Raw genomic sequence first — 24,408 nt, forward strand, 5'->3', positions numbered from 1 at the left:
CTGATGAATCCCAAGACCGTATTCGCTTTTTTCACGGCCACATCACATTGGCGGCTCCGAGTCTACAATGGGAACCAATACAAGTAGCATCAGACTAAATTTTTAATGGAAACCAGTTTGCTTCAACTAGAGCCATACTAGAGAGTCAAGGGAGATGAGGTTATATCTTTTATTAGACCAACTTCTGATGGTGAGAGAGACAAGTTTTCGAGCCATACAGAACTCTTCTTTGAGTCTGGGAAAGGTACTCCGGGAGTCACAGCCAGCATGCAAAATAGAACGATTGTTTAGCGTAAGTAGGCAGCACATAGTCTCAGGGTTCTGTGCGGCTCAAAAGCTCGTCTCTCTCACCAACAGAAGTGTGTCCAATAAAAGAGGTCACCTCACCCACCTTGGCTCTCTAATATCCTGGGATTGACACAGCAACAAGCACACTAAATAGAGCCACAGTAAACACATGCAGGAGGGACCTTGTGTGTGTGTGTAGTTCTCCTGATTTTTTTAAGGTTCCATTTGTAGGATGCTCACCTAAGTTCTTAAAAGGAAATTCTTTTAGTCTCTTTTCATATTTTAAAACATCAGTCTCGGTAATCTGCAATCTTTGTATCTCACTCAGTATGGAGGTTTGATTATCCCTGACTGGCCTACATTTTCACTCACAGGGCAGGTCTACACTATCACGTTGATCTAACTTATGTCATTCAGGGTGGGAAAAACCACCTCCATGAGCAAGGCAAGTGGCAGCGACCTAAGAACTGTCCACACCAGCGCTACATCGGTGGGAGACGCTTTCCCACCAACATCACTTGGACAGGTGGAGTAATTATCCCGCTCTCTCATCAGCATAGAGCGTCTTCACCAGATGCACTATAGCTGCGCCACTGTAACACTTCTAGCGTAGGCAAAGTCAGAATAGCCAACACTGAAACTCTGTAGCGTCTCCACGTTACAAAGACGGAGGGGTCTGTTGCAACAAATGGAAAGGTAAAACTATAATCAGGCTGCTGGGTACAGATTCAATCCCATTTGTTCTCAGACTTATTAAAACCATCTATAGTGCTTCATGTCACCACAAAATTTTTCTTAAGCCTGGGCCTGGACTCACCAGTCACAGAATAGACTGACTACACTGCAGAGCATGGGTAGCAAAAGTTATGGACAGACCAACAGAAACGTGAAATTGAGGACAATACTCAGCAAGTCATTTTCTGAAATGAAAAGAGGCCTCTTTACTCATCTTAAATGAGCTGCAAGAAATATAGGAAAATGTGAGCCACTTCACAGGGAAAATTGGTATGGAACACTTACCATGCAGATCAATTCGTTTATCAATGCAAAAGCAGAAAGTTTGGCTGAGACAAGAGCAGAATCAATTTATGGTGTGATAACATGATTCAGGAGTTTAACTGATGTTCCTCCAAAGCAGCAAGAATTCTTACCCCTTGTCTCTCTTCAGCCTGGTGAAAATCAAAAGTGAACAAAATGCTCAGTATATAACCAACTAACAGCTAACAATTTTCAGAGTAACAGCCGTGTTAGTCTGTATTCGCAAAAAGAAAAGGAGTACTTGTGGCATCTTAGAGACTAACCAATTTATTTGAGCATAAGCTTTTGTGAGCTACAGCTCACTTCATCGGATGCATACTGTATTCATGCATCCGATGAAGTGAGCTGTAGCTCACGAAAGCTTATGCTCAAATAAATTGGTTAGTCTCTAAGGTGCCACAAGTACTCCTTTTCTTTTAGCTAACAATTTATTACTGAACGATACTTATATTGCAGGTAGCAGCCACCTCTCATAATATTGCTGAGCTACTGAACAGAGTGCTTCTTCCCCCCTGAAGCCTTATTTTCCAAGACAGTCTAATATTTCATTAAGTGGATCCATACAGCGTTTCAGATAGATTCAGATGTGTGCTGAGCTGATCAATTTGTTGCACCAAATTTTGCACACCAAACATTCTTCCCAGCTAGCGTGACTAACCTTGAAAGGACTCATGTGGCTCTTGACCCTCTCTGCCCCCTTATTCATTTCTAGCAAGAAAACGTTTGGGGGGATGGGGGGTGGGTTCAGCCACCTCCAACTATGAAATGCACTGCCTTGCGTGTATATAATATGGCCGGCATAAATGAAGCAGTCTATACAAAGTGGATGTAATCCTGGCCTTACTGAAATCAATGAGATTAGGATTATATTCAGTGCCTTAAAATATCAATTTGTGTGTCTGGTCAGCCATCCTGAGCTATCTCTAGTTTCCTTTGACCCTGGAATTATTACCTCCCTCACACAACGTCAAGGGTGAACTCCCTGGGATTTGAGGTTTCTCAAGCAGCCTCTCATGATATTGTTTTGAAACTAACAAAGATGAGTTCACATTTTGTGCAAGCCAGTATTCTAAAACAATAATTGAATAGGCTCCATCCAAGTCCCCTAGCTATTTCCACAAGGGGACAGGTGAGGATGTCCATCCACCAATTTCCCCTTCATCCTTTTCTGCTCCCTAGATGCCTTCCAGACCCCAAAAGGGCTTGGGCTCCCCACCTCATCAGACATATCTGAGGTCAAAAGCAGTGGCTGGTGGTCTACTCTCACCAGCCTCCATTATCTTCTGGGGGCAGGCAAGCTACCCACTTCTCACTCACATCTTGTTTGGGAGTGAGTGGGAGGCCCACCATTCCCCCACACACACACCCTTCCCCCCAAATCCAGCAACAGAAGGCCCATTGAAAACCTTCTTCCCAGTCTCCCTGCACTGTCACTTTAAGCACTATATACATATACACTCCACACGGCACTGTGCTAAGGGAAAACTCCAGAATCTCTGCCTTCACATAGTGCCCAAAAAGGAACAGCAGGAATGGAAGGAGTATTTAAGGTGCTGTCACACCAGGAGATGGGTGGCTGCCTACCCCAGAAGAGCCTACTCTTGGATTGTGGCAGCAATGAGGATCCTCACAAGCTTCTCCCAAAACAAAACATGCAGGGCAAGGCAAGATAGAGAGCAAGGGTTGGTGGGGTGGAAAATCAGAGTAAGATCAGGCAAGAGCAGAATGCTCTTAGGGACAGGGACTCTGACTTCCTTCCTTGTGCCTGTAGAGCATGTGGCATTTTCCATGTGCTACCTCCAACTCCATAATAAAGGATAGTGAAGAGACCTGGTGGTCAGGGGCACCACCACATTACCTCTGCTCCCCTGGCGATGAAGCACAACGTGCAGGTGGGTCAAGAATCCCATCCGCCCCTTCTGAGAGGAGCTGGGCATGAGGTGGTATTTCTTCTCTCCCTCCCTGAGGCAGTTCTCTGCAGACAACGGGAGGGCTAAGAGCTCCCTACCTGAGCTATACACACAGGACAGGTACTGGCCAAACTAACTCTCTTCAGAATGGGAGCCTGAAAAGGCTTCAGTTTGGTTCTTTGTTTTGAAGTCACTGAATGGTTTGTGTGCATACTCACAGTAACTGCCTGGGTAATCACACATGTACTTCTGTGCACACATTGTTTCATCTGGGCCTGGGCCTTTACCCGCTGAGAATTTGTTCCCACTCACCCAAAACTATTCTGTTTGTGTTCTTAAAGCTAATCTGTGAAATCTCATCTTTGAAAGAGGAAAACAAGAACCAAAGTAAAGCAGGATTTGCTGACCTATTTTTTTCAATAGCTACAACACAAAAGAAAGCAGAACCAGTTTGTCCATTTTTAGCTGCCATAGTTTCAAAAGGTAGACAGTATGGTTTTAAATTTCCATTCCTCCTTTCTTTTGTTTTGTCCAAATGTAATGACTACAGTGTTTCTGAAACGTCTTTAGTAATTTCTATTTATTTCCATAATAAAGATTATCTACTATAATTACTCACAAGCAGATGTTAAAGCAAAAGAAATCCAGGAACCCATACAGGCAGTAATAAAATTAATTGAAAAGGAACATCAATACATGAACTGTGAACCTCAGGAAAAAGTAACCATCTACAAGCTATTAAAACCCACAACTGAATCAGTTTATGAACATTTATTTTTGCAATACAGAATTTGTTTTAGTAGCAGCTCATCACAGAAAGCAACAATTGTGTTAAAAAGACTTCACAACAGGATGTGCTCCTCCTTTTAGAGTTATCATTTGCACCCCATCCTGCAGTTACCTCAACCCTAAGTAATCATATCCGAAATTGCGTAGTGAGGAATACCTATTTTGTATTTAGTGGCTACCTGCTATCAGTAGTGCAGACAAGAAGCTTTGTTAAAAAAAGTTAACCTGCTTCATTCCTTCAGAATGGCTACCTACGTGACACTTCACAATCACATATGAAGCAAACCTAATTACTCATTAAAGAAGGCATTCCTAGGGAACTCAAAAACAATGAGGAGTCCTTGTGGCACTTTAGAGACTAACAAATTTATTTGGGCATAAGCTTTCGTGGGCACATACTTCATCAGGTGGGGGTTTTAGCCCACGAAAGCTTATGCCCAAATAAATTTGTTAGTCTCTGAAGTGCCACAAGGACTCCTCGTTGTTTTTGCTGATACAGACTAACACAGCTACCACTCTGAAACCTAGGAAACTCAGTATTTATTTCTATTTTCCTACACATTAAGAGCATATTCATCTCCTCATACCACCTTTTAAAACAAATACCTTTCAAAAGTCCAAGTACTACAAAATATTTGTGTGTCTTATAATTAAACTTAATATTTCACAAGTAGGCAGAAGTGTAGACAAAACAAGTGTAGTTGAGACCACCATTGCCTGTGAACTAAAGGACAGGATGAAACATCATGGGACATTTTCAAGATTCTTAGGATATGTGTTTAAATTTTAAGAACCACAACTGTGAGACTACTAAACGCGTTACAAGTAAACATTCACATGTAATATAACTTGGTTTTGTGGATATTCACAGTTGTAATTCTAAAAAATTGTTTAACTCGAGACCCTTGTCACCATATACCTCTTAAAATCGGAAGTATTCAAATTATATATAGTGTTAATTGAAAATTGCTCCGTTAGCAACTAGCAGAAGCAGATGACTACAGGCTTGTAGAAATAAAATTAAAAATAGCTAAGAAAAAAAAGACTGTACTCTGTCCTATGCAGTTTTTGTAAGCATTTACACAGCAAATCTAAAGCGTTCATGAGTTTGTAGTACTCAAATAGATAAAAGATATTTCTTTTTATTCTCTTCCTTACCGTGTTAGGTGCTATTAACATCTACTGTTTTACATACCAGAGTGATAATGAGTGAAATGATTTTTTTGTATTCTTACGTACAGTAGTTTATACAAAACGTTCTGATCATTCCAGATGATAGTAGTTACATAAATATATATTATGGTCATTAACCCAAAAATGGTCAGTTTCTCTATTGCATATGATCTTTACTTAAAAACCACTTCCTAATTTTTGTATTTATCATCATAGGCTTTAAGTAAACTGATAATTATGAATAAGGGACAAAAATAGAGTATGGGGGTTCCTCGGTGGAAGTAGATAGAAATTATTATCAGACAGGGGAAAGGGAAGAGATTTCTAGGAAGCAACCACAATATTGAAGTCAATGGACTTTTCACCCCTGAGCAACGTAGTTATACCAACGTAAGTTGCTAGTGTAAACCAAGCTAATAAGACCCACTGCTCTGACTCAGTTTTTACACAGTGATCCTGGGAAACGTTACATCCAATGCCTCACAAGGATTTTCCAGGACATCACAAATCCAAGTTTGTGTGTTCTAGTGTTCCCCTCCTCACACCCACAAAGGGGAAGGGGAGGAGAAGGGACTATGCGCCTGTACTGGACCTAAACTTGATCATCTGCTTAGGGTCAGCAGTGGAGGCGGCGGGGGGGGAGGGGGACAGGAAGGGGGGAGAAACAGTGCCTTTATGTGGCAAATGTTTTCCAATGAGAGAAGAAAAATGGGGACATTTTAGTTAAGGAAAGCAGAATTCAATCTCAATTTCAACAGGAATCTGCCACCAAGGGCCTCAGTCGCAATTCCCTCATTACTACCATGTTGGAAAGCTTCTTAAGAAATATAGAGGGGAACCACGGCACAGCTTCATTACAGACAAAGCTGGTGATGTGCTTGGGTGGGAGGTGAACCAAACAAACAGTCATGAGAACATTTCTAAAGTGTAAGCAGGACGGAATACTAGTTAGAGGGTGGGTCAGGAAACTGCCAAGAAAACCTGTAATCTACAAATAGTTTACAAACCGAACTGGAATGGATTACTGGAAGAATCCATGTAATCTAAAGCAAGCTGTTGGGCATAAACTTCACAATTCAAATGATAAAGTCTGTTCAGCCTTACAATTAACTTCAATTTTTATCCCAGCAGAAAAATACCCGTTTCATAATACTGATTTTGATAAGAAGCAAACTGTAGGCTGCCATGAAACTTCATACCAAAGGGAAAATTCAGCTGTGCTTTTTGTCTTTCAAAGCCCAAGGGGTGAGATTATTTCATGATTACCAGACTTCCCATCATGCCTTATGGATAGATTTTTCTGTCCACAGCCAGTTTGAAACTGATCTTACCACTGTACCAATCAATATCCCATTTATTCTTTTAAGCTTTCAGTGACCTATTTAAAATTCTCTTCTTCAAACACAGTGTCCTGAATAGTTAGCCAACTTTTCATTGTATAGATTTTTCCAAATCTAGTCATAGTTTAATTTATTCCAAGCAGAATGCCTGAGAGAGAATTGCTGGATTTGTTTGACTAGCTGGGAGTAAAGAGAGCAATTAAGGAAGATAAGGATATCACAGAGAAGGCAAACGAGTTTTTGCATCAGTTCACACAACAGAGGATGTTGGGGAAATATCCACCTCAGTTCCATTCTTTTCAGGTAATGAAGATGAGACGCTGTCAGAAACTGAGGTCAACTCGCAAAGCCCCTTCCTGCTTACTCTCCCATTGGTCCAATATTTCAGAATGCTTGGGCCCAAAGACGCAAGTCGAACACTGTGCCCTCAATCACTGCCTATAAAAGTTAATAGTTACTGCTGTCAGAGACTCTCTTCACAAGTTTGCTTGCTGGTTTTAATGCCACTTTGGCCAATTATAGTAAATCAGCCTTATATTGGTGATCAACCAGTCTAATAAAAAAAACAATTACTCCCTTCATTACTCTGAAATACAGAACTCACTGAAGTGGAAAGATGTGAGAAAAAAATCTCTTACTTCCGCAGGGTTGGGGGGGGGGGAGGGAGAGAAATGTGCGCTGTGGCGCCAAGATTCAATTAGAAAATTCTTGGTTTAAAAAAAAAAAAAAAACCACCTACCACCTGATAATCCCTGATATGAAAAACTGCATTTATTAGGAGAGAACTGACATAATTTCCCCCTAAATTAGAAACATTAATTAGTAAAAATTACTTTGGGACAGGAATATTCAACAAGACAAAAAAATGGTGGTTTTGCACACTGTACACTTAGGGTTTGTCTATATTTAGAAGGTACAACTGCACTTCAGTGAAGATGCTACCTATGCCGACAGAGGGGCTTCTGCCATCCGCGTAGGCACTCCACCTCCCCGAAGGCAGTTGCTAGGTTGGGGGAGAAGCCCTCCTGTCAACGTAGCATTCTCTACACTGGGAGTTAGGTCCAAATAACTGCATTGCTCCGGATGACGTAGTTATACTGACATAAGTTGCTAGCATAGACCAAGCCTTAGGCTATGTCTACACTGCACTTTCGTCAGTAAAACTTTTGTCGCTCAAGGGTGTGAAAACACACTCCCCTGACCAACAAAAGTTTTACTAATGAAAAGCACTGGTGTGAACAGCGCTACGTCGGCAGGAGACACTCTCCCGCCGACAAAGGTACCTCCCCACATCGGGGGTGGTTTTATTTTGCCAGCAGCAGCTCTCTCCGGCTGACAAAGAGCAGCTATACTGCGTGCCTTACAGTGGCAAGGCTTTAGAGGCACAGCTGTGTACACACAGCCTGAGTGTTAGGGGTACAGCAAACCAGAAAATTATTAAGACTAATGTAATACAATGTCCCAAAATGCATCTGGAATAAATCTCTCTCTCTTTCTCTCTCATGTGATACTGCTCCAGTAAATCCCAACCCCATCCTGATTTCTAAGCAGGCTTTAGGATTCCCTCTCTCAGTAATGAAAACAGGAAGCACAACCTTCTACCTCAGAGGTCCCCAATCTGTGGGGCGCACCCCCCTAGGGGGGCATGGAGGAAGGTTGTGGGGGGGCAGGGAGGGAACGCCACCCAGCTCCGCTACTGGCCTGGGTCCTGGCTGCCGGCTCCACACCTGGGACCCCACCCCCAGCTACGGCCCATGCCTCAGCCCCCTTACTCTTGTCCACATTCCCCCCTCCCAGAGCCATGGCCCCCAGTCCTGGCTAGGTTTGCCAATTTGAGTTGGCTGTATTCCTGGAGGTTTCATCACATTACATAATCTTTAATTAAAGATTACTCTTTAATTCCTGGAGACTCCAGGACAATCCTGGAGGGTTGGCAACCCTACTACTGGCCCTGGCTTCTGGGGGCAAGAAGGGGGAGCGGACAGGAGTCGGGGGGACATGAGAAAAGGTTTGGGGACCACCGTTCTACCATAAGAGACCCGGACAAACTGGAAATAACCTGACTCTTCCTCCTGTGACGAGAGGATGAGAGCATGGCTGAGAAGTTAAAAGTCTCCATGAGCCAGAGTGCAGCGCATACCACACACAACTCTCTCATTACATTTCAGCTATTTTTGGAGAACCACTGCAGCTTCAGGTGGGACTAGGTATTTACTGGGTATTTAGTCAGTGAAGTGTGGTTGTAATGTGGGAGAGGAATAGGGGTACATACAGGGGAGTGAGAAGATAAATCTTATCCTGAGGCAAATTAGAGATCATTTATTGTTGGCCTGATTGAAAAGAGCAAGAGAACAGGGAAGTGCTCCAATGCAAAACCTCCTCTCTCTGTCTACAATACCTCCAGACTATCAAAATAAATAGCAATATAGTCCACAACTGACCACCCACAACTCACAATGACTTCGGAGGGCAGTTGCTTGGCACCTCAACATCTGTCCCCAAATTTCCGCAGGTGGACTTTCATTATTATTAACGACCAAGTTTATTAGAGGAGAAATACCGTAGCATTGGCCTAAGGACCAACCAAAAATGGGGCCCCACTGTGCTAGATATGATACAAACACAGAGTAGTTGATAGTCCCTGCCCTGAATAACTTACAAGCGAAAACAGACAAGACAGACAGAGAGCAGAGGTAGAACACACAGGCCCAGCGAACAATGGAATGGAAGCAAACATCGTGTTAGTGCCAAGTTTCTTTTTTAAAAGGTGGCTTTAGTTAGGAGGGGATAAGACAGAGGTGAAAAGAAGCTGGTATGGTCCGGTACAGCGTGCCGGTAAGAGCCAGTACGCCGGGCCGGAGCGGACCGGCTTCCCCAGGCTGGTGCTTTAAAGGGCCCCGGGCTCCACGCAGCGGCCGGAGCCCTGGGCCCTTTAACGCACCCCCCGAGCCCTGCTGCTGGAGCCCCAGGGTAGCGGCAGCAGGGCTCCAGCGCTGATTTAAAGGGCCAGGGGCTCTGGCCACTACGAGAAGCCCTGCGCCCTTTAAAGCACCCCCCGAACCCCTGGGGCTCCCCACAGCAGCCAGAGCCCCCAGGCCCTTGAAAGCACCCCCTGAGCCCCGCTGCTGGAGCCCCAGGGTAGCGGTAGCAGGGTTCCAGTGCTGATTTAAAGGGCCAGGGGCTCCGGCCGCTGCAGGGAGCCCTGCACCCTTTAAAGCACCCCCCGAACCCCTGGGACTCCCCGCAGGGGCAAGAGCCCCTGAGTCCTTTAAAGCACCACCCGAGCCCCGCTGCTGGAGCCCCGGGGTAGCGGCGGCAGGGCTCCAGCGATAATGTAAAGGGCCCGGAGCTCCGCTGTGGTAGCGGCGGCCAGAGCCCGGGGCCCTTTAAATCGCCCCTGAGCCCCGAGCTGCCTCTGCAGCTGGTAGCTCTGGGTGTGATTTAAAGGTCCCAGGGCTCCCAGCCGCAGCTGGAGCCCTGGGGCCTTTAAATCTTGATTTAAAGGGCCAGGGTTTTTAAAGGCCACGCCCCCTGCTCAGGACTCTGGAATACCGGTAAGTCCTTTAAGTTACTTTCACCCCTGGGATAAGATAATTGGAAAGCAAAATGAAGGGAGAAGGCACACTGAAAGGAAGGAGACTCAGGGGAAGGGGAGGCGATACAGACATTGAAAAGCAGGCGTTTGATCACTGAGGCTGCAATACAAAGGGCATGTTAACATGGGGACGCTCAGGAAAGTTAAGGTGAATCAACTAAAGATGTGAAGTCAATGCACCACCTCCCTGCCACATGGACCCTTTCATTCAGGAGTAAAGTGGCCTAATCTGGCCACTACTCCAGGGTGTAAAACAGCAACGTATCTCATCTCTGTAGCTGCACCAACTGCTACAGCAGAACCAAGCATTTTTAAAAGTCATTTTTCAGGCACAATAAATTAAATTTAACGAGCAAAACAGAACGAAGCTGAACAATAAGCCATAATGCAATAGCAACAGCGTTCAAGCCTACTGCCAACGGCAAAAACTGTTCTTTCCATTTAAATGTCTGTTTAGGCTACGCTATCACCGTATCTGTACTACAGCAAAGCACCCTCTTTCACCAGCCGCTGAGCTAGAGGAACCTGATGAGACAAGTTATGCTGGCAGTTTCACGAATGGAAATCAGCCAGAGCCAAGAGTCAATACAGTAGACAACAGAAAAGGGACAGTCATTTGCTGCTGCAATGTCTACATGAGCTATTTTTTACCCAAGAGAGCCAATTTCTGGGTTGTCCAGATCCTGGCCTCTTGTACTGAAAAACTGTTGCCAATTCTCACTCTTTAATCACAAGTATCATGATATTTGGTGTTTTTCAGAAAGCCTCAGCTCCCGGACTAATGTGAATGCATGACCACCTTTTTTTCAAATGAAAAATAAGGTGAATTTCATGGTTGCAAAGAAAATCATGACCACGTGCACCCTAAAGTTTCAAAAACGAGTAGATAAATAAAAAGAACCCAAAATGTATTTATTTTTTAAATTCCATGGTTTTCCTATTTGTGGAGACCTGACCCCACAATTTGATTTTTGAATGTTTTTATGTAGCACGAATCGTGAGTCAGCCGTGAGATGAATCAACAACTCCCATAAACCATAAAGGGTATGTCCTGCACTGAAGCGGAGAGCAAGTCTCCCAGGGCAGGTAGACAGATTCGCATTAGCAGGACTCAAGCTAGTGCACTAAAAATAGCAGTGTGGACATTCAGGCTTGAGCGGAAGATCAGGCTGTCAAGTCCATCCAACCCCATAGCTTGAGAGCCCAAGCTCCAGCCCCAACCGGAACAGCCACATTGCTATTTTTAACATGCTAGCTCCAGCCCCACGGGCGCTATTCTGTTTACCGGGGCTGGGAGGCTTGCTCCCTGCTGCAGTGAAGACATCCCCAAAAGAGAGACATCATGGTAAATCAATATAACATGGTTTTACTGTGTCTGCAAGGAAGTGCCACTTTGCTGAGAGAGGAGACTGACTGGGATTACTTCTCATCTTTAAAAGTAGTTTTGAATTATCTGAAGCCACCACATTGTGTAGTGAATAACCATAAGCACATCAGCAGCATCCTACTTCCAGTCACACTCACTTGCTGCATCCAGGCCCTCTCAGCGGTCCAGAGAGGCCAGAGCCTCTTCCAGCTTTTGAGGCCCCTAGCCATAATAAAAATAAAAAATGACGACACATGAAAATAAAATAAGGCACCAAAAAAAGAGTGAGACATAATTTGAATATTTTTTTGTTTAACAAATGCTTTTCTGGTCCAATAGGGATGCGCATAAAAACAAGTTGCGAAGCTTATCAAATACCAAAAAATTAACGAGTGTCTAAATTTGAAGCCCCCTTTGAGCTTGAGGCCCAGGCCAAATGGCCCTCTTGCCGCCCCTCCTCTCCACCACCACCACCCCCACCTCCTCAATTGGCCCTAGTTGCATCTTATCTCAAATCAGATTGTAAGCTTTTGCAGGCAGGGACTCAAAAGCTTCCTAGCATAAGGAAGCCCTCAGATACATATTTTGTATCATCAAGGTATTAAATACCTTCCAATTCCAGATAGAAAAAGCCTGCTCACTGTTTATACAGTCCTAAAACAAGAAAGAAAATGATACTCCAATATACGAAAAGAATCCTTCCATCAGTATGGAACACATTCACCTCTGAGGTGAACTGTTACAAAGGCCAAAAAATGAAGTAAATGTTTTTCAAGTGTGGTTTTAACATGCTTTGTAATGGAGTAGCATTTATTTAGAGGGACATTTTAATTTTTCCGCCCTCAAGCTCCTTTGTCAAAGCACAACCATGCAATATATGTTACACCACAACATCTGTACTCTATAGTCAAAACTAAAGTAAAAGTAAAACTACAACCTCCGCTTAAGCAAGTATTTCTCTCTCTTCTGAGGTGAAAAATCGAGTGGCACAAGAGCGCGCTTTCCTGCATGAGCCGTTCTGCTAAGGAGCAGAAGTTTTGCAGTTAGACAGGATTTCACAGCATAACACAACAGACAAACCAGCATGATCAATTTTAAAATTTTACAACATGTGATTTTGGAGGGCTATTTTCCCCACAATAGGTGCAACAGGACACAAAGCTCTGTGCAGTTCCTATTTTCTCAGGAAAACTTAATAACTGTGAATTTACAGTAAAACGTTAACTTTAGTGTTATTTCAAAATACTTCCTCACTTTACAAACTAATGTTAATTTGGGAACTGGAAGAACTTTCTATTGACAACACTTAGTCTTTCTGGCAACAACACTATTCTCGCTGAAGGATTAGATTCCCAAGTTTAGTTACTCTGAAGGTAGTAGAAATATAGCGTGTAAGTCTTCAAAAGTATTTACCAACAGTTACCAGGAGGGGTATCTGAGAGACTACATTTCCTATACTTAAAGAAAGAAGGAAACAAACAGTGGTATCTCACTGTAGCCAAGCACTAGCTTTGTATATGACTTATTTTCTGGTCATATCGCTATTTTTACATGGCGGCACATCACTAGCGTTAGTTTAATGCAGAGGTGTACATAAGTGCCAGTTAAAGTGAGAAATGCTAGAATTAGCAACAAAGAGACATTAAAAGTACATATAATTGCTAAGGGTGGGTATTCACACATCCACCACAACGTAATCCATGCGCCCGCTCTCTTCTTTTCTAATTCTAGCTTTTCTTCATTTTAAATGACATTGTTTCAATGAGACACCGAGTGTTATAACTTGCCCTGCACCCATCCCAATTCCACAATAACTGAATACACTCTCTCTTTGGCATCATTCTTTTAATGGCACTGTTGTTTTAGGCTCAGTGGCCATAACAAAACTACCTTCTGCCTCTCCTTGCTCCTTCTTCCTGCAACTGTGTAGTAAACCCAGTATATGGCCACCTCTCCTTGCATAGATACTGTATGCAAAATGATGAGGTGTCCTTACATCTTTTAGATTTATTTAAACATCCAGGCAGCTCAAGAATCTCTGGAGCCCTCAATGTATCCATTGGGTTGGGCCAGTCACTACGAGATCTGGATTTAATATACAATTTGCTTTGCCCCACTGCAGCTACAAACTCCTATGCCAGCTGGGCAAGCACAACTGAAGAGGCAACAAAGAACGTGCCTAGAACTGGCAGGTATATTTACAAAGAGAGCTAGTGAAACTGAAGATGGAGCCCCAGTTTCTTCTTCAATAGGAGAGAGACAGCAACATGCTCAGGCAAGGCCAAGATTAAGGTGGAGAGATCCTCACCGAGAAGTTGTCAGTCCCCAGTTCCAGAGCAGCGTCTCACCCTAAACTCCACGTAGCACTGGAACACATGCACCACATAGGACACCGACATTTCCGTTTCCCCTTTTGGGTTGTGGTCCCCGTGGCCCCTCCGGCTACAGTTTAGTAGGATCAGTGAAGGCAATGCTGCCAAACATCGTCCCTGCAATTTTACACTTAACACCGAACAAGTTAGACAGACCCTTCTACCAAACACTAACTCTCACCATTCCCCACTTCTGGCTTTTTCCCATAGGGATTTATTCTAAATCTCAAAATACTGTGCTGCTAAGCTACTTGATAGTGTGTAAAAGCCAATTCCATCTATGCAGCCAAAGAACTCAAATGCTAATTATACCCATAGACTAGATCCTTGGCTCTCAGACTTCGGTTAGCTATTCAGACACTTTGAATATGCATCTGAATGGTAACTATTGTTGTATGCAGTGTTGTTGCAGCTGTTTGGTTTCCAAGATATTAGAGCGACAAGGCGGATGAGGTAAAACTTTTACTGGACCAATTTCTGTGGGTGGGAGAGAAGCTTTCAAGTTTACACCTGTGTAAACTCAAAAAGTTTCTGTCTCCCACCCACAGAAGTTGGCCCAATAAAAGATATTACTTCAACCCCCCCTTGTCTCTCTAACAACTATTGTGGCTCCCCCATGTTTCCAGTAACTCATAATATCGAGTCCCATGATACACAAAAGCACGGTGCTCTGCCAGCAAAGCACGGATCAGCTGATAAGCATAATGGAGCGCCAAGCTGACTCGATCCAGGCACTTGTAGCCAGGCACTACCGCCCCCGACCCCACCCTGCAGCCCTTGTCCCAAAACTCTTTCCCTTGTGCCCCCATGTTGCCTCCAACCCACTTTCTCCAACATTCAGAGGCAGCTGGTGGCAGTAAGAACCCAACACCTGTAGCTTCACCACCCAGCTCTGAAAACTACGAACCTTACCCTCTGTCCTCAACCCCCATCACCATGCAGTGTAGCCATCCTGAAGTGCAGCACTCATTGCACAGCACTCCAGACAGGAAGGCTGAGTACGATAACAGGACATACACAAATCCGTTCCCCACCCCCTTGCCCTTTCTGTTTCCCAAGCAGATGTGTTTCTTTTCAATAAATGAATTTCCTTTTCAATAAATGGATTTTTTGGCTTTGAAAACATTCTTTATTATTGCATAAAGTAAAAGATACCTTAGCCCAGGAAAGAAACAGGCACTGCAAGTCAGCGTAGCAAAAACAGATTCCTACTAACATTGGAACCACTGCACTTCACTCCTGTGCAGGGCACCAGACATTACTGGTGGCTTTCAGCCTCAAATTGCTCCCTCAAGGCATCCCTAATCCTTGTGGCCCAATGCTAGGCCCCTCTAATAGCCCTGCTCTCTGGCTGTTCTAATTCAGCCTCCAGGTGTTGAACCTCCAAGTTCCATGCCTGAGTGAATCGTTCACCCTTCCCTTCACAAATGCTATGGAGGGTAGAGCAAGCGGATATAACTGTGGGGATGCTGTCATCGTCCAGGTCAAGCTTCCCATACAGAGAGCGCCAGTGGCCCTTTAAACGGCCAAAAGCACACTCCAGTCATTCTGCACTTGCTCAGCCTGTTGTTGAACCATTCCTTGCTGTGGTCAAGGCTCCCTGTGTAGGGTTTAATGAGCCACGGCATTAAAGGGTAAGCGGGGTCTCCAAGGATCACAATGGGCATTTCGACTTCCCCTATGGCGATCTTCTGGTCTGGGAAAAAAGTCCCGGCTTGCAGCTTCCTGAACAGGCCAGTGTTCCAAAAGATGCGTGCGTCATGCACCTTTCCGGGCCAGCCTGCGTTAATGTCAATGAAACCCCCATGGTGATCCACAAGCACCTGGAGAACCATAGAGAAATACCCCTTCCGATTAATGTACTCGGAGGCTAGGTGGGCTGGTGCCAGAATTGGAATATGCATGCCATCTATCGTCCTTCCGCAGTTAGGGAAACCCACTTGTGCAAAGCCATCCACAATGTCATGCACGTTACCCGGAATCACAGTTCTTCTGAGCATGATGCGATTAATGGCCCCGCAAACTTGCATCAACACGATTCCAGCAGTCAACTTCCCCACTCCAAACCGGTTAGCGACCGATCGGTAGGTGTCTGGAGTTGCCAGCTTCCAGATTGCAATAGCCACCCGCTTCTCCACAGTCAGGGCAGCTCTCAATCTCGTGTCCTCGCGCAGCAGGGCGGGGGTGAGCTCCTCACACAGTCCCATGAAAGTGGCTTTTCTCATCCGAAAGTTCTGCAACCACTGCTCGTCATCCCAGATTTGCATGACAATGTGATCCCTCCACTCAGTGCTGGTTTCCTGAGCCCAAAAGCGGCGTTCCACGGTGGTGAGCATGTCCATGAATGCCACAAGCAATCTCATGTCATATGCATTACTTGAGTCGATATCATCATCGGAGCCCTCACTGTCACTTTGGATAAGGAATAACTCGACTGCCAAACGTGACGTGCTGGCAAGACTTGTCAGCATACTCCTCAGCAGTTCGAGATCCATTCCCGCAGACTGAAAGGGAAGACAGAGCGCACAGTACAAAAATCGTTGAAAGATGGCGCCAAATATGGTCGGAAGCACAGGGATTGCTGGGATGCAAGCCGATGCATCACGGGGCATTACGACAGGACCCAGAATGCCCCCCGCCCCCTTCCCACAAGCCACAGCGCCAGAATGGGAAGAGGTGCTCTGTGGGATAGCTGCCCATAATGCACCGCTCCCAATGCTGCTTCAAGTGCCACAAACGTGGCCACGCCAGTGCGCTTGCAGCTGTCAGCGTGGACAGAGTGCGGCGCTTTCCCTACTGCGCTCTCCAAAGGCGGGTTTAACTCACAGCGCTCTACATCTGCAAGGGTAGCCATGCCCTCAGAGTGTCACAGTGACATACAAGGTAGAACAGATTGTTTAGCATAAGTAGTTAACACACATTTCAACTGACCATTCAAGGTGAAGTGGCCATTATTTGGCTGACCACATTTCAGGCATTTTGTTAAAGCTTCAGTGATAGATTTCTCGGTCATTCCAGGAACAAGAAATCTTTCCAAATCAATGTAACACTTCAGTGTGGGTTCTCCAAAACATCCTAAAAGAGCTGGGTGTCTAAGGATTTGTCTATGCTTACAGCGCCCCAGCTTGGAGCAGCTGCGCTGCTGCAGCACTTAGTGAAGACGCTATTTGCACCAACGGGAGAGGTTCTCCCATCAGCACTCCCGTTGACAGAGCGCTGTCTACACCAGGGGTTAGGTCGGTATAACTACATCACTCGGGGTGGGGATTTTCCACACCTCTGAGCAACGTAGTTATACCAACGTAACATACATTGGTAGTGTAGACCAAGCCCGAGGTTGAGACATTCAAAGTTTCCTAAGGGAGCTAATGCAGCAACCTCTACTTGTAACATTAAATTACCTCTAGGAAAAGGATATTATTGGGTGAAACCCTGGTACCATTAAAATAAGTGGTAAAACTCTCAGTGATAGCAGGGCCAAGATTCCACCCAGTCTCATTACAGTACATTGAATTTTTATGATGAACTGAAAGTGCAACGTTCACTAGCTCCCCTGCTCTAGCAAACACTTATGCATGTGAACAACTTTATGTTCAAATGGGGAAGTTGCTCATGTGCAAAAAAGTGTTTGCAGGATCAGACCCAACAAGTATTTAACAGCAAATAAAGACACTGAAAAGAAAAAAGTAGCAAGTGTGAGAAATATACAAAATATTTTAGTTTACAGGACAGAACAAAAAAAAAGGTTTTATGTATGTTTGTGAAGAACAGCTTTCAAGAGACAAAGGAACATTAGCATTCTGTGTCTTGCTGCTCATCAAGAGAGGTGAGTTTCAGGAAATAAAGCGACATGCAGCCTGTGTACTTTAAACCACTTTCTGATCTGCAAGTCACACAAACCACTCTGCATTCAGCACTAACCACAGGCACCTATTTCCCTAGCAACAGTTTGCAGGCCAATTTCACTTTGACTGAAGAACATTTAACAAGTTACATAAGGAGCATTGCACGTTGGTGCTGTAACAGCAGCTGGTTTTCACACTTACCCAAATGTTATTTACGTAGTATTGAATGGGCCAATACTTTGCTGCAATTACAGAACCTAAGACAAAAAATTACAAATAGAAGTGACTAATCCATATTAAACAGTAACGTTAAAAAACACAAACTTTGTTTAGCCAAGTTTTAATATAAAGCAGATTTCTCTTTATTCTTCAACAGCACATTTAGTCTGTTACTTTATTAGAGCAAACCTTTCCTTTGTCCAACGAGATTTGAGAATTGGATTAGATAGCAAAAGAACAAGACAACACAGTAATTAAGTGTTAACTTTAGGGATATTTTACTAGCTACAGAAATTAACAAATTGTATATAACCATTAATATCCCAAATCTATAGAAATCCCAAACTATGTAGATGACCTAAAGAAGAGCTTTGTGTAAACTCAAAAGCTCATCTCTTTCACCAACAGAAGTTGGTCCAATAAAAGATATTACCTCGCCCATTTTGTCTCTCTAACACAACTACAACTGAATACAGGATAGATAGTGTCTGTATTAATAAACCCTAGGCTTATACTGGACCAATTGTAACATCTGTCTGATTCACAATACACATTTCCAAACTTATTTGATCCTTACCAGATCTAATCAAGACATCGGGTCATTGACTGAACTTTCACTGGCATGGTATTAACTACATTTTGGAAACACAAATTTAATTACATGGTATTTATGTCAATAGTGTTAACAATACATTGGAGGGAAGAAAAAGGGAATAGGAAATGACAAAAAGGAAAAAGTCAAGTCAAACAAAATCAGTTATGAGATGTATTTGCTATCCTGACCTGTAAGTTTATTTTTTATTCAAAACATGAATGATACTTTAAAGATACTTGCTGTAATAACTGTTTAAAATATTAAAAAAAATACAAAGAGAATTACTCAAGCACTGCATGGTTACCAGCTGTGGAATCTTCCAATTAGTTCAAAGCATACCCCTGTCAAGGTTCCTTCCCCACTCTGAACTCTAGGGCACAGATGTGGGGACCCGCATGAAAACCCCCCTAAGCTTACTTTTACCAGCTTAGGTTAAAACTTCCCCAAGGTACAAACTATTTTACCTTTTGCCCCCGGACTTTATTGCTGCCACCACCAAGCGTCTAACAAATATATAACAGGGAAAGAGCCCGCTTGGAAACGTCTTTCCCCGCAAAATCCTCCCAAACCTTACACCCCCTTTCCTGGGGAAGGCTTGATAAAAATCCTCACCAATTTGCATAGGTGAACAAAGACCCAAACCCTTGGATCTTAAGAACAATGAAAAAGCAATCAGGTTCTTAAAAGAAGAATTTTAATTGAAGAGAAAAAGTAAAAGAATCACCTCTGTAAAATCAGGATGGTAAATACCTTACAGGGTAATCCGATTCAAAACATAGAGAATCCCTCTAGGCAAAACCTTAAGTTACAAAAAGACACAAAAACAAGAATATACATTCCATTCAGCACAGCTTATTTTCTCAGCCATTTAAACAAAGCAGAATCTAACGCATATCTAGCTAGATTACTTACTAAGTTCTAAGACTCCATTCCTTTTCCGTTCCTGGCAAAAACAACACACGGACAAAGAGAACCTTTGTTTCTCCCCCCCTCCAGCTTTGAAAGTATCTTGTCTCCTCATTGGTCATTTTGGTCAGGTGCCAGCAAGGTTATCCTAGCTTCTTAACCCTTTACAGGTGAAAGGGTTTTTCCTCTGGCCAGGAGTGATTTTAAAGATGTTTACCCTTCCCTTTATATTTATGACAGCTCCCCACAAGCCTACTTCAGAACTGATCTCAGTTCTATGAGTTTGTTTGTTTTTTAAACCAGTCTATACAAAAGTTGGGATGGAGTCATGAAGAAAGTATGTATGGGCAGTTTACATAGGACTGGCATAGTACGATAACATGACTCCCGTCCTGAATACTATCTTCAGTATTATGGAGAGGCAGCTGCCTCTGTACAATTGTAGTTTCAGCCAACTTCTGTGATAAATCCCTATTTTAGCACCCCCATAACTTTGGCTTGAGACTTGTTACGTTTACACCAAGTTCAAATGATTTTCTTTAGTCTTTGAAGAAACAGTCACTTTTAAACTAGAGCTCATTAAAAATGACTCTGAATAGAAATGTTGATATTGACCTTATGTCTGTCTCTACGTGCTAAAACGTGGTTTTTCGTTTGGTTTATCGGGAACAGCACTGGGCATAGTGTTCTTATCAAGTGTAAATGTTGTGTGTGCGCACGTGTGTATATGTAGTATATTTTACCATAACAAGCTTAACGCTGAACAAAAATAAATGCTATTCTTTCAGCAGTATTTTCAAAATATATACACACCACAAAACACTTTGGAAAATAAAAAAAATTAAATATGCACATTAATGACACATCATTGGTCAACATCCAAAGCAGGTCCTCAAACACATATACTTTTTCCATATCCTGATAAAGTTATACACTTTCCCGCTCAACTATCGATACAAAATTATTCTCAGCAACAGTAATTGTAAATACTTTACAAAAGAATTCTCCATGAAACAAAAGGAACCAAACTTCAGACTGCCACGCTGGAGCATAGCTTCGCAGGAATATGATATGGAGATCAATCATACTGAGGGTTGGAGAACAAGCTACCCGACACCCTGTCCAGAAAAGAGGGGACAGAGGTGAAGTTTACGTCATGGCCAATGAACAAAACTCCACCAACAAACTCACAAGAGGAGGTGTGACAGTCAAGGTCCAGCCACCCCAATGGGAGAAAAGGGTGGTCTGAACCCTAAAAATAAGCAATTGAGTCAACCGATTGTAGACAATGTTATGGTGTATAAACATATGCCAAGTAAGATCTTTTATGAAAGCTTGTAATGCCCTGAACTTGAGATCATTAAGAGAGATGTATACAGGTTATGGCCATGAATGTATGCATGTATATAGATGTAGAAAATTGTAATTTTAACTATAGTGCAACTGCATCATCACCTCACAGCAGTGTGGTGAGGCAATCAGGCAGGGAAGGCACCTCCCAGGCCAGGTGTTTACACAAAACCAGCTCCAAGAACTTAGCATTGTCCAGCCAGATACAGACAATGGTGGACCATTAAAGGTAATGGGAAAACACTGAAACAACTTGAAACTGAAAAGAAAAACCCAGGGCTTATCTACAGTGGCACTTTACAGTGCTGAAACTTGCAGCGCTGGGGGGGGGTGAGGGCTCTGGCTAGGGGTGCAGGCTCTGGGGTGGGGCTGGGAATGAGGGGTTTGGAGTGCAGGAGGTGGCTCAAGGCTGGGGCAGAGTGCTTTGGGGTGGGGCCAGGGATGAGGGGTTCAGGGTGCAGGAGGAGGCTCTGACTGGGATGAGGGGTTCAGTGTGTGGGAGGGGGCTCAGGACTGGGGCAGAGGGTGGGGGTGAGGTCTTTGGGGTGGGGCCGGGGATGACGGGTTTGGGGTGCCAGCAGCTCTCTCGACGCCATATGCACACGAGAGAGAACAAGAGAAGTTAAAGGACCATCACATTCTATAATTTAAGCTATTTTAAAAAGAACCAAAGCACAGCATTATGGAGCAATCCAGCTCCTGCTTCTTGTAACTCATTGAGCTTCAATATCTTCCTTGCTTCATTTCAATTTTTTGTTCCATTTGAACTCCTTGAGCTATTCAGCTTCCTGCCCACAAATGTAATATATTATACGCTCATTTCCTAGATACATCTGCATTACCTGACTCCCTGAACAGAGTACAGATCACTTGGGAGCAATATTTTGTCAATCCAGTCTCTTAAACAGAGGAAGTTTAAATTTGAACGTGCGTTTTTTCCTTTACAGTCAACCTCAGAGTGACACCAGAAACACTCCGTGATTTTCTCGTATTATCTCTAGTGCACTGATAGGTTTCAATGTATCCAGCGTTGCTGACATGCTTTTAAATCTCAGTGTCTACTGCTTTTCCACATGGCACAAGAACTGAAATCACAGCCTTGTTTACACTCAACCTACTGTTTGCAATTTCATGTCGAAGGTTAGATACTGGAGAGTTCATTTTTAATCCTTTAGTGAGCAAAACTTAGCTCACATTCCAAAGGTTATGAACTGCTATGATTTTATTTAAGAAACACCAACAATTAAGCAACACTGTCAGTCTAGGCTATTTTAAAGAATACACACACGATTTACCCTCACAGATTTCATGGAAGCATTTTGTATAAATTTAGCGTGAGAATTACTGAAGCCCAACCCTCCCTCACCTAACATGCTGTTGTTAATTATTTGTATTACAGTAAGGCACAGAGATTCGACAGTGGCCAATGCCAGGTTCCCCAGAGGGAATGAACAGAACAGGTAATCATCAAGTGATCCATCCCGTCGCCCATTCCCAGCTCCTGGCAAAGAGAGGCTAGGGACACCAAACCTGCCCATCCTAGCTAACAGTCATTGATGGATCTGTCCTCCATGAATTTACCTAGTTCTTTTTTGAACCGTTATAGCCTTGGCCTTCACAACATCCTCTTGCAAGGAGTTCCACAGGTTGACTGTGCATTGTATGAAAAAATACTTTCGTTTGTTTTAAATCTGCTGCCTATTAATTTCATTTGGTGGCCCCTAGTTCTTGTGTTAGGAGAAGGAGTAAATAACACTTCCTTAATTACTTTCTCCACATCACTCATGATTTTATAGACCTTTATCATATCCCCCCTTAGTCATATCTTTTCCAAGCTGAAAAGCCCGTCTTATTAATCTCTCCTCATACGGCAGCCGTTCCATACCCCTAATCATTTTTGTTGCCCTTTCCTGAACCTTTTCCAAGTCCAATATATCTTTTTTGAGATGGGGCAACCATTCTGCATGCAGCATTCAAGATGTGGGCATAGCATGGATTTATATAGAGGCAATATGGTATTTTCTGTCTTATTATCTACCCCTTTCTTAATGATTCCCAACTTTCTTTTTTGCTTTTTTGACTGCCACTGCACACTGAGTGGGTGTTTTCAGAGAACTAGCCACAATGACTCCAAGATCTCTTTCTTGAGTGATAACAGCTAATTTTGACCCCATCATTTTATATATGTAGTTGGGATTATGTTTTCCAATGTGCATTACTTTGCATTTATCAACATTGAATTTCATCTGCCATTTTGCACAAAGAAAAGGAGTACTTGTGGCACCTTAGAGACTAACCAATTTATTTGAGCATAAGCTTTCATGTGCTGTTGCCCAGTCACCCAGGTTTGAGAGATCCTTTTGTAGCTCTTTGCAGTCTGTCTGGGATTTAACTATCTTGATTAGTTTTGAATCATCTGCAAATTTTGCCACCTCACTGTTTATCCCTTTTTTCTGATCATTTATGAATATGTTAAATAGAACTGGGCTCAATAAGACCCCTGGGGGACACCACTATTTACCTCTCTCCAGTCTGAAGACGGACCATTTATTCCTACCCTTTGTTTCCTATCTTTTAACCAGTTACCAATCCGTGAGAGAACCTTCCCTCTTATCCCATGACTGCTTACTTTGCTTAAGAGCCTTTGGTGAGTGACCTTGTCAAAGGCTTTTTGAAAACCTAAATACACTATATCCACTGGATTCCCCTGGTCCACATGCTTGTTGACCCCCCTCAAAGAATGCTAGTAGATTGTAAAGGAAATCATGCCTCACCAAAAACCATGTTGACTATTCCCCAACAATTTATGTTCATCTATGTGTCTGACAATTTTGTTCTTTACTCTTGTTTCAACCAGTTTGCCCAATATCAAGAGGTACCACGACATCTCAATATCAAAGGTGGTACAAAAACATTCCCCAAGGATAACAGGAACACACTGACCCCTCCTAAAGGATAAAGTCAGGATGACAGTACGTAATAAAAATGTTTTTATTGAACCAACATGTACAAGGTAATGGGTGATAACCAGCCACATCGGGGGGCAGTAACTACGGCAAAGGCAGTACGTAATTTTTTTGTATCAGGCCAGTGTATAAAGATTTCTCTCAGAGGGACTATCTTTGTCCAGCTGACATGGGAACGGAAAGTCCCACCATTCACCAAGCTGCATCCATTGTCACGGCATAGAGGTCTTAGTATCCTTGTAGAGTCTGCCAGGTGCTATTACCATGCTTCGCCGACAATAAACCTAGCCTGGTGCCTTCGTACCTTAACGGATCTTGTGGTCATTGGGCAGTTCGCTCGAGGTCTGCTGTGCTGGCTGTCTGCACTGAGCTGGAGCAGCACACAGGGAAAATACACACAAGCAACCAAATATCTAACAACAATACCCACCCTGGACCTGATCTTTTCCAGAAATAAAGATGAGGTATCATCAGAGATTGAGCTATCAGAAGAAGAATCACTGGAACAAACTGAAAATTTAAAAAGCAATAAGTCACTTGAGCCAAATGGTATACATCCAAGAATTCTGAAAGACTTCAGGTATGAAGTAGGACAGGTAGATACGCTGGAGGGTAGGGATAGGGTACAGAGGGACCTAGACAAATTGGAGAATTGG

General features: G+C 43.4%; 1 protein-coding gene across 1 annotated transcript in view; it reads right to left on the reverse strand.

Annotated features, from left to right (window-relative positions):
• Window positions 1-24,408, reverse strand: part of ADCY7 (adenylate cyclase 7) — a 111,107-nt gene that overhangs the window by 64,438 nt on the left and 22,261 nt on the right. Inside the window, exon 2 of the mRNA XM_084644679.1 lies at window positions 1,309-1,457. The gene's annotated coding sequence lies outside the window, so the exon portion shown is untranslated. The remainder of the gene's footprint in view (window positions 1-1,308; window positions 1,458-24,408) is intronic.

This window comes from Lepidochelys olivacea (assembly GCF_965140295.1).
Source record: "Lepidochelys olivacea isolate rLepOli2 genome assembly, chromosome: 12".
Classification (NCBI taxonomy): domain Eukaryota; kingdom Metazoa; phylum Chordata; order Testudines; family Cheloniidae; genus Lepidochelys; species Lepidochelys olivacea.